The sequence below is a fragment of the Clytia hemisphaerica genome, unplaced genomic scaffold, assembly GCF_902728285.1.
Source record: "Clytia hemisphaerica strain Z4C2 unplaced genomic scaffold, Clytia hemisphaerica genome assembly, whole genome shotgun sequence".
Classification (NCBI taxonomy): Eukaryota; Metazoa; Cnidaria; class Hydrozoa; order Leptothecata; family Clytiidae; genus Clytia; species Clytia hemisphaerica.
This window is the reverse complement of record NW_027104114.1, coordinates 75,708-86,250: the sequence shown is the minus strand read 5'-3', so window position 1 is coordinate 86,250 and position 10,543 is coordinate 75,708. Positions and strand designations below refer to the sequence as shown.

Below are 10,543 nucleotides of genomic sequence, written 5' to 3'. Positions count from 1 at the left end.
GAAAATGCGCTGAAAAGCGCAACAGTGTTGTCGAAAAATATTGAAAAATATCTTGTGAGAAAGATGATTAAAAATGCGATCAGACGTAAGCAAAAAAAATCGAAAATTATACTTATGGTCAGTAGAAATTCAATATAATTGATTTTACACCATTTAGAGATGCTTGTAAAAAGTCTAATTTCTTTGTAATATGACTTACGCGGACGGTGGAAAGACGGCAAGATGAAAGAATACAAAATGAATAGAAAACAAAAGATTTTTAAGAGCCATTGTATGAAGTTCTTGGTCTATTTATTTTATTAAGTCGTTGATTGAACCTAGATATTTTTGGACTCGCGTAATATTCAGTTTTTGATTGGTGTAAAAATCATTTTCGTAGCACCTTTCTATCGAAAAGTAGCAAGTTTTCTTCTTCGTTTTTCTTCACTTTCTTAGACAAATTTTGAAAAACTGATAAGTGGAAAATATAAGCGTATTTAAATTTTTTTCCAACGATAACAAACTTTTTATTATGCGAAAAATGGTTAGAAAGTTATCGGCAAAAAGAATAAATAATGCACACCTTTTTGTCACAAACTTTTTTTTAAATCTTTTTCAATGGGGACCAAAAAAAAATTGATTAAAAATGCCACGTAGTATATTATGCTTTTCCTTTATTTCTGTGGTTTCTACATTTGATAATAGAAAAAAAATGATATTGAAACATCATAGTTATATCAAGCAGGAACCAATGCCTCAGTAATTCATAAGAGCATTGCTCTTTGCAAAGAAGACAGATAAAGTTGAAGTGTGCACAACAAAAAGGTAAGTCTACTTGTATCTTGCTCACAACAGACAATCATTCTGAGACCCTTTTCAAAACCCCCGCAGCTGTGGTAACTATTTTGATCCGCCTAATCTTTCCCCGCAAACAGTGCAACCATTTTAGGCATAGTGGGCTTGAAAAGTTTAAGATTTCGGTACAGAGATTTCTATTCCAGATTTTATTTAAGAGTTCAGTGGGGGCGTTATAGAGGTTCTTCACATTTTGCTAAGTTACGTAATTTCCAACATTATGGAAGAAAACATTCGATTCCGTAGAGGCGATCCCTTATGCAATTCGAACGTTTTACATCATAATGGCGGAAACTAAGTAACTTAATGAAATGTGAAAAACCTCTTGTACGAGATTGTTGGCTAAGATTACAAAATAATCAGATTGTAGAGTTGATAATTTTGGCAGACTCAATACATTTAAGTGTAATTAAAAAGGGGTAAGCGGATTAGGCCCGGCAAATTATTTCATACACTCATAACCACTTACACCATTGGAAAGCCCTCAAAAAACGATATACCAAAAAAAAGGAATTTTTTTAATTGATACCTTCTCTCTTTTTTGTTAATAACTCCCGAAAAAATTGTTTTAACCCTTCGTGCATATTGGGGCTATAGGTCCCCCCTGGTTGAAAACTTTTAATAACTTTTGATAGACTTAATATTTTTTCATGAAATTTTGGCAGTGTGGCTAAATCATGAATTGACAACTTCTAACAAAATTTTATCCTTAGTGATGACGTCATTGCCACCTGATGACGTCATCAATTTTTGAAACCTCCAAAAATAGGAACCCCCTCTAACTTTTTGTCACTTCCATATCTTTTGCTCAAATTTTGTACGGGAACTCCATTTGACATTTATACAAAGAGCACAGGGTAGTCCAGGGGAATTTAGGGTTGAAATATGTTCATTAGGTCCCTAGGAGTGAAAAACCGTCGAGTGCCACTTTGCACACCTTGTCTTCGAGCATAGGCATATTATATACCATTGGAAAGTATTTTTTCACGCTGAACAACTTTTTTGCTTATGAAAAAGTCTGAAATTGTACTCAATGCGAGTAAAACACGATGGAAGGTGTCAAAATGACGTCATCGTTTTCCCAAAATTTGACATTTGCTCTAAACTTTTGAGTGTTATATAGCGTCGGAAAGGATTTTTCATGCTGAACAATTTATTTGCTTACAAAATAGTTTGAAAATTTACTCAATGTGAGTAAAAAACAAAAGAAGCTATATATAAGTGACGTCATAATTTTTACTTCTGAAAACTGCAAGTGTTAGGCATCACTGAACACTACTAGACTACTACTAAGATTTCGACCTGTGACTGCATGTGATTTTCACGGTACCTTTTTATGCTTACTGATAGCGCGTAAAAATAAAGCCTGGAATTAGTCAGACCGCGCTACAGTTTGTGACCTCCGTACACACCCTCCATAAAAGTCCCGGTTATAGATGATGATGATTATATTTGAGCTTTTTTCTTTCAAAGTTTCTGGTCAAAAGAAGGCCTCATAGCTTTGAATACATTTTTTTTTTTAAGTACAAGTGTAAAACCAATCAATTGTAGCAAAAGCAATATTTAGTTTGATGTCAAAAACTGTGCAAAAACAGGAAGTGTTGATAGTTTCAGAATAATATGGTCCTTACAGAAATTAGCGGAAGATCGTTTCATGGGGCCCCCCAGCGGTTTGCGTGAATGCGTGAATGGGCTTTTTTGGTTGCGTGAATGCGTGAAAATCGAAAAAAAATTGCGTGAATGCGTGAATTGAAAAAACTTGCGTGAACGTGAAAATCCATATTTCTATTGCGTGAATGCGTGAATCTGCCCTGTTTTTTTGCGTGAACGCGTGAATTTTTCCTTTTCACAGTTTGTAGAAAACCCCAAGGTGCGCACCTATCCCAAATTCAAGGGATGCCAGGTGAAGGTGCACAAAAAAATCAGCAACTTTCAAATTCTCTATTTTATAAAACGATTCATGATTTAGATGCGCTTTCTAGCAATCTAGACACCTTAAATTTCCAGATTTTTTCGCTCGGGCCAAACATGTATTGGCCCTCGAATCTTAAATAACTCTAATTTGCCCCCTTGAAAGTGTTTGTTTAAGATAAAACCATGGTTATGCATGATGAGTGATCCAGGGCCAGGGTCAGGGCCAGGGGCAGAGCCACCGGGGGCAGGAGGCGGCCATGACTTCACCACGTTTTTGCAAATAAAAAGAAACTTATTTCAAAGAAATTTTTACCCATGATGTAGACTTTCAATAACCTGATTTCTTGGCAAAATTAGTCTGAAATGGAGTCGTATTTAAGCACATCAGAGGGTTAAAATAGAAATTTTCTCCTGTCGGCGCAAAATATGGTTGCGCCTCCTTAGTCACTATGTTTTAGGCCCCTCCACGCTAGGAAATTAATTCGCGAGCCCTGATTAAAACCTTTCTTTTTAATTTTTTTTGATCGCTTCGCTTGCAACAAATGTTCATTCTTTTACCTAATTTTACAAGCTATCAAGCGATGGTACCTTGCCTCTAACGAATTTAGACTACATTCTTTTTCAATGGTGTTAAAGAGAGCATTTTAAGCCAAACGCGAGTGACAGAAATGTAAAAATTTCCTCTCTGCGTAAACCATGGTTGCGCCTCCTTACCCCAGAGCTAAGCATCATGGTGTCATACTCGAGTTTGTTTGACCTATTTTTGATAATGTTTAAGCTATTTTTTGTACAAAAATTCGCCTGCGGCGCATATCTTTTCACTTACTATCGCGATACGTTAACTGCAGAAGCTTCACCTTTTCCAATCGATCGTGACAAGTTAAAAGAATCAAATATTTTGCATGATGGCATGTGATTAAAGTTGAAAAATTACGTAACACTTTCTATTTGGGGACTTCTTATGACGCTACCAAACACGGTGTCTTATAGTCAGGTTTACAGGAAAAAATCACTACTGAGTTAAGTTTTTCTCAAGTGCATGACCAGATCCGGTCGAATAATATCTCGAGTACAGCCTTGTCATACTTTTTTATGCAAATCGAACGTTTTACTCCATAATGGCGGAAATTACGTAAATTACGTAACTTAGCGAAATGTGCAAGACCTCTATTTTTGACATTTTCCCCGATTTTTTCCGAAAATTTCCCCGATTTCCCAAAAAATTGGGTTTGCGTGAATTTCGAGAAAAACTTGCGTGAATGCGTGAATTGCGAAAAAATTTTGCGTGAATGCGTGAAATTTGGGTCCGCTGGGGGGGCCTCTTTCATCGCAGATGTACTTCAAACATACTAATATTCCTCAGTACAGCCCTCACCAACCGGTCATTATTGTATTACTACTACACTACTACTTTGACACTCAATGTTCCCTCCTAGGATTACAAGCTTCCTGCTATCATAGCATGAAAGTATCTAAGTATCATATAAGTATATGTTATCAATCGTTTACAAAGGGAGCAGACATCATTACAACTGAGTATCGTAAATTGGGAAGAGAAACGAAAGTCCCCCATCAAAGTTGTATGTCATGATACTGAGGACATTTTTGTCTTGCTATAAATACTCAGTGCGATCACCATTTCTTATGAAATCCTTTTCAGTTACTCATCAAAATCAACCAAAGAACTAAGAAGCAATCCGACATTGTGACGTCAGCAATTCCTGGGCATCTGGTTGCGTAATTTTTCTGTACATATGACAGTCAGGCCATACTAAACACTATCACTACCCTTACACGGACGGGTTATTGATTACCTAGACAATCTGATCATCTATCTCCATACATCCCTGTCTGCCATCAGAGTTTCGCGTTCAGTAATTTCGATTTCAGTGGTTTTACAGCCAGTGTCTTATAATACTATGTAGTCGGTAGTAAGTTTAGTGTGGTCTATTTCCAACATTTTCTCTTTCCTGTTTTGGTTACGAGGTGATAACTTCACTAGCAAGCTTGTCTTTACTCATGTTCGAGTCACAGGCAAGCATGTGGTACGAAATTTTATGATGGTTGGAAAGAATTGATAGTTAGTTTTTTATAGAAGCGCTCTGTAGTTGGATATGTTCACGCAAGGAGATGTTCAGCACTACTTGAAGCTCAGCCTGTGTTTGTACTGCATCTAGGAGGTGTAGAGTCTGCTAAATGACGTGCCCTACGTGCCCACGTGCCCTCATTTTTTTGACGTGCCTTCGTGCCCTAAGTGCTTTACGTGCCTTCGTGCTCGCGTGCCTTACGTGCCCAACGTGCCTACGTGCTCGCGTGCCCTCCGAAATTTTACGTGCCCGACGTTCCTACGTGCTTACGTGCCCAAAGTTTTGACGTGCCCTTAAATTTTGAGGTGCCCTCGAATTTTGACGTGCCCAAAGTTTTGACGTGCCCTTAAATTTTGACGTGCCCTCGAATTTTGACGTGCCCTCGAATTTCGACGTGCTCTCAAATTTTGACGTACCCTCCAATTTTGACGTGCCCTCCAATTTTGACGTGCCCTCCAATTTCGACGTGCCCTCCAATTTCGACATGCCCTCCAATTTCGGCGTATTTAACGTATTGTCAAAATTAACAACAGTATTGTCACTATGATGAATTATACACTACACTTGGTTGGGGTTTTAAAGTTGGAAGAAAAAAATATGAAGAAGATGTTTTGTCTGCGTATAAAAGAATCAGCAAGAAACACCGAGGGAGATGGTTAAGCCATAGAGGTATAAAGAAAAACAGGAGTTGAATGTGTCGGTAATTGGTCGTTAAAGTCTTTTGATTTCTTTTATAAAATGTATCAAAAGAAATTCTAAGCTCGCCCGATGAAATAAGACTTTTTAGTAGAACTCAAGTTTGCTATGAACATTCTAATAATCAGTATTGAAGATTCTCGCCTTTTAATATACGAGAATTAGATAAAAATTCGTCCACGAAGCAAGTTTATGTTCCATTTCGCTATCCGTTCAATTTTGTTTCAAAAATATATTTTCTCAAGTCAGAAAATGAAAAGTTCTTTATAAGCACACACGTTTCAGACTCAATGTGTAGACATAAAATCGCTGGAGGATTTTGGAGGAAAGTATCAAGCAATAGAGTTCACCTTAAGGAAAACATTGATCGAAAAATCTTATAATTTGATGAAGGATTGCCAAGTTTACAGGCCTTTTTTTAGTCCAAATATTTTCTTACACTGATGTCAGAAACAATGAATCTCGTCTCATCTAATTTCTAAAGCTTAAATGAGCCAATAGGATTTCACCTATGGATAAAAGAGCTCATTAAGAATGCACGATATATGAGATTATGAGCATGCATACATCGTAATTTTTTTAATCGTAGGGCGAGCTTGGTTACAATAGCATACTTCTCCTGTTTCTTTATACCTCCATGGTTAAGCATTACTTCGAATCAACGACCTAATAAAATAGATAGACCAGTATCCTATTGAAATGATTCGCGTAAGAATGATAAAAAAATTAATGATTTTTTGCATCATTAAAATGTCATTCCGCGTGCAAAAGCATTTTTTTAAGATTAGCTATTGGTTGATATTGACCTAATCACATGACCTAAATTTTGTGAATATGTTCTTAATTTCAAGTCAAACTTTTAGGCTTAAAAATTAGTAAACATTGTTAAAATTATAACATTTGTATTTGGATAAGGTTTGTGTTTTCTATCTTAAGAACGCACGTTTATTTTCTTAGTTAGAGTCTTTCAAAAATGTTTAAGTTCTTACTTAAAGAAAATGCGCTGAAAAGCGCAACAGTGTTGTCGAAAAATATTGAAAAATATCTTGTGAGAAAGATGATTAAAAATGCGATCCGACGTAAGCAAAAAAAATCGAAAATTATGTTTATGGTCAGTAGAAATTCGATATAATTGATTTTACACCATTTAGAGATGCTTGTAAAAAGTCTAATTTCTTTGTAATATGACTTACGCGGACGGTGGAAAGACGGCAAGATGAAACAATACAAAATGAATAGAAAACAAAAGATTTTTAAGAGCCATTGTATGAAGTTCTTGGTCTATCTATTTTATTAAGTCGTTGTTCGAATCAAACTTTTCTGATTGGTTGAAAAAAGAGAAAATATGTGAGACGCGTGCTACTTACTTTTTATCAGCTGGCTCTCTTTTTATTTCAAGTTAGGGGATATAGTGTTAATTATATGAACTTTTTGAAATAGAAAGGAATTTTTTAAGATTTTAATAGAGGTATGGCATCAGAAATTCCTTCAAATCTTAAGCATCACATTGAAATACAACTTGAAATTTTGCACAAAGACAGTCTCATAGTTTTTTGTTTCCCTATGTAAAAACTTTTTTAATTCGATGCCAATTTTTTTGGAAATTTGTATTAAAAATGGTGTTTCCATTTTGGAAAGATCGTATGTTGTCTCCACTTTAAAAGGAGAACATTTTAAGTAAAACATCATAAAGTCAGTGACGCTGAAAATCTTAAATCCACTGACCAAAAAGAAAAGTTTGTGTTTCTTTAAACACCACATTTTCTTATACAAATTGTCTGTGTCTGCACTTTTAATTAAAAAGAAAATAGTAAATCAACGACATTAATTCTTATGTGTAAATAAGCGACATTCGAAAACAATGGCTTTCGCGAATATATTCAAGGACAATCTTATTAAACGCTGTGAAGTGTGTGGTGTACTCAATATGATGATGAGTAAATACGGTGATTTTTTATTCTTACTCTTTTGTGCCGACTTTTTGCGATTTTTTTGTGCAGAACGAGGAACAGTTTAACTTCACAGAAGAATTCATAGGAGAGGGACGAAATGTCTTCTGATAATGAATCATCAAGGTAGGGCACGTCAAAATTCGAGGGCACGTCAAAATTCGAGGGCACGTCAAAATTCGAGGGCACGTCAAAATTCGAGAGCACGTCAAAATTTGAGGGCACGTCAAAATTCCAGGGCACGTCAAAATTCCAGGGCACGTAGAAATTCCAGGGCACGTCAAAATTTGAGGGTGCGTCAAAATTTGAGGGCACGTCCAAATTCGAGGGCACGTCAAAATTCCAGGGCACGTCAAAACTTTGGGCACGCAAGCACGTAAGCACGTAGGCACGTCGGGCACGTAAAATTTCGGAGGGCACGCGAGCACGTAGGCACGTTGGGCACGTAAGGCACGCGAGCACGAAAGCACGTAAGGCACGTAGGGCACGAAGGCACATCAAAAAAATGAGGGCACGTGGGCACGTAGGGCACGTCATTTAGCAGACTCAGGAGGTGTAGTAGACTTTTGGTTAAGTGACGATTGAGAGAAGTCTTCATCAGTACATAGCATAGCCACATAAAATAGAAAAGGTGTCATCACTTATATCGAAGGGATCTATATCGCTATCAGACGATCTTACGATGGCATTTGTTCCGTGGTAATGTGCCACGATTGAATTAATGATTGGATAAGGAATCCCATAAACTTCAAAGATGTATGCTATCTTTCCTTGTGTCGTTTGTCTATTCCTTTGAGTCGAAGGCCTTTGTCAACAAATAAAGATATTTATTACCTTTCAACCTAAACAACTCAATAATTAATCTTACCATTGAATTTATTCTTGACTATGAGAGGTTTAATAGTGTCTTATTCTAGATTAATGATCTCCTTACACAGCTCTAATATTTTTTTAATATTTGTGTTTATCCTTTTAGTGATGGTTTTCCCTTTAAGTTTTTTCTTCTATTCAATAGCTTAGTACCCTTGGAGATATCACTTAGTGCCTTGCGGGGGGAGGAGCTATTCATTTTTTCTGTGTTTGTTTTTGTAAGTAGCATATGTTCGTAAGTGCAATGTAGTTTTTCAAATCATATAAAAAATTTAAAAAAAAAAAGGATATTATTACATTCATTTTACGTCACGTCACAAGTTTTGGACTGGATACCAGGAGTAACAACATAGGTGTGGAACTGACCGTGAGTCATGCACAATGGTTGATAGCACCCATAGAGCTGGTTCAGTCGGTCATTAACCATTCCGAAGATATACCGAAGATTCAATCATTCAAGAAAGCATCTATTTTATTGCTGTCTGCTACGGAATAAAACTGAATAAAGTCGATCTGTCAAAAAGGTAGGTTCTCAATGTGGGTCAAGCGAACAAAAAAGAGGTTGTCAGCGTTTAAACTATTAGAATCTCTTAGGCCTAAAGTCAGGACATTTAGTGATAGAATAATGAGAACTTATTTCTTTCCGATTTATCAGATTTATTAAATTTCAGCATTTTAGACGTCATTTTGACACATTTTATCGCTTTTTACTCGCACTAAGTACATCTTGTTGTTCAGTATAAAAAATCCTTTTCAACGGTGTATAACACTTAATATTTTAGCCCGACTTTGGAGAAATGAACGTTATATTGACACCTTCTATTACTTTTTACTCACATTGAGTGATTGTTAAACATGAATAAACCAGCTGCGCTGGAAGCTCCGGCTTTAGAGATTAAAAGATGTAAAAGATGAGCTTGTTGAGTTAGTTGTGTTCGAACGTTGCCCACAAACTACTAATCAGAACAGATCAGAAAGCAAAGCAATAAATCTATTGCAGAGCGAGTATGAGAAATAATCTTAACGAATTGTACGAATAAATAAACCAGCTGGAAGTTTAGCTCTTCTAAGTGATTACACATGCACTTTCTTGCTTAAATAACCAAGCCCATCCCCCGCCCACTCATCCTCAACTAAAAAGTTCAAAATTGGAGCTAAAGGAGATAAACATTTAGAAGTCAATATTTCCAAGTTCTTATAAATTTATTTTTTTCTAAACTTGCCAATAGCGAAGCCATGATGCGCCGTTGATTTGATTGTCCGGATAAAATTTAGTTAATGGGATAAACTTTCGCGATTGGGCCTACCCGCGAAATTTAAAAATTTTGCGGGGACTTAATTTCGCGGGTGGCAATATTTTCAAAATTTTGTGACTTAACTGTCAAATTGCAGGGGCAAATTGTGCATTTTGGTTGTTGAAATACACATTATTAGCACTTCTTTGATGCCAGTAAACATTCAAAAAGTATTTGTTTGACAAATTTTGAGTTTTGTTTAGAAATATTTCGCGAATGAGGCCTCCCAAATTTCCATTGAGACTTAATTTTGCGGATGACACCCAACTCCGCGAAATCAGCGAAATTTAATCCCCGCGAAAGTTTATCCCATTAAGCCACGGGTTTTTAGCTAAGCATTATTTTTTCTGCTGGGATAATACTTGGAGAAGAGTAGGATAAACCAAATTAAATGGTCAATAGTGTGTATGTAATAAATAGTGTTATATTTGGAAAAAAACCTGTTTCGGGTTTGAAAAATGTTCAAAAGGAACAGACGCCCCAGCTAATGAAATTACGACAAAGTCCAAAAAATATCATTTTCAGTTATAACACTGTGAAAATTTCTCCGATCTTGTTCAAATTTACACAGGAATTGTGTTTTAGTATCCTTTACTGAATTCTCATAGTGATATGTTTGTAAAAAATCTGTGTCTGGTTTGAAAAATCAAAAGGAACGGTCGCCAGCCGCGACGAAATTACGACAAAATCCAAAATGATCATTTTCAGCCATAATACTGTGAAAATTTCTCCGATCTTGTTCAAATTTACACAGGAATTGTGTTTTAGTATCCTTTACTGAATTCTCATAGTGATATGTTTGTAAAAAATATGTGTCGGGTTTGAAAAATCAAAAGGAACGGACGCCAGCAGCCGCGATGAAATTACAACAAAGTCCAAAAATGATAATTTTCAGCCA

General features: G+C 36.2%; 1 protein-coding gene across 1 annotated transcript in view; it reads left to right on the top strand.

The window, feature by feature from the left end:
* Positions 1–697: 697 nt before the first annotated feature.
* The window catches only part of LOC136813355 (uncharacterized), a 28,360-nt gene continuing 18,514 nt past the window's right edge, over positions 698–10,543 (top strand). Inside the window, exon 1 of the mRNA XM_067069866.1 lies at positions 698–804. The gene's annotated coding sequence lies outside the window, so the exon portion shown is untranslated. The remainder of the gene's footprint in view (positions 805–10,543) is intronic.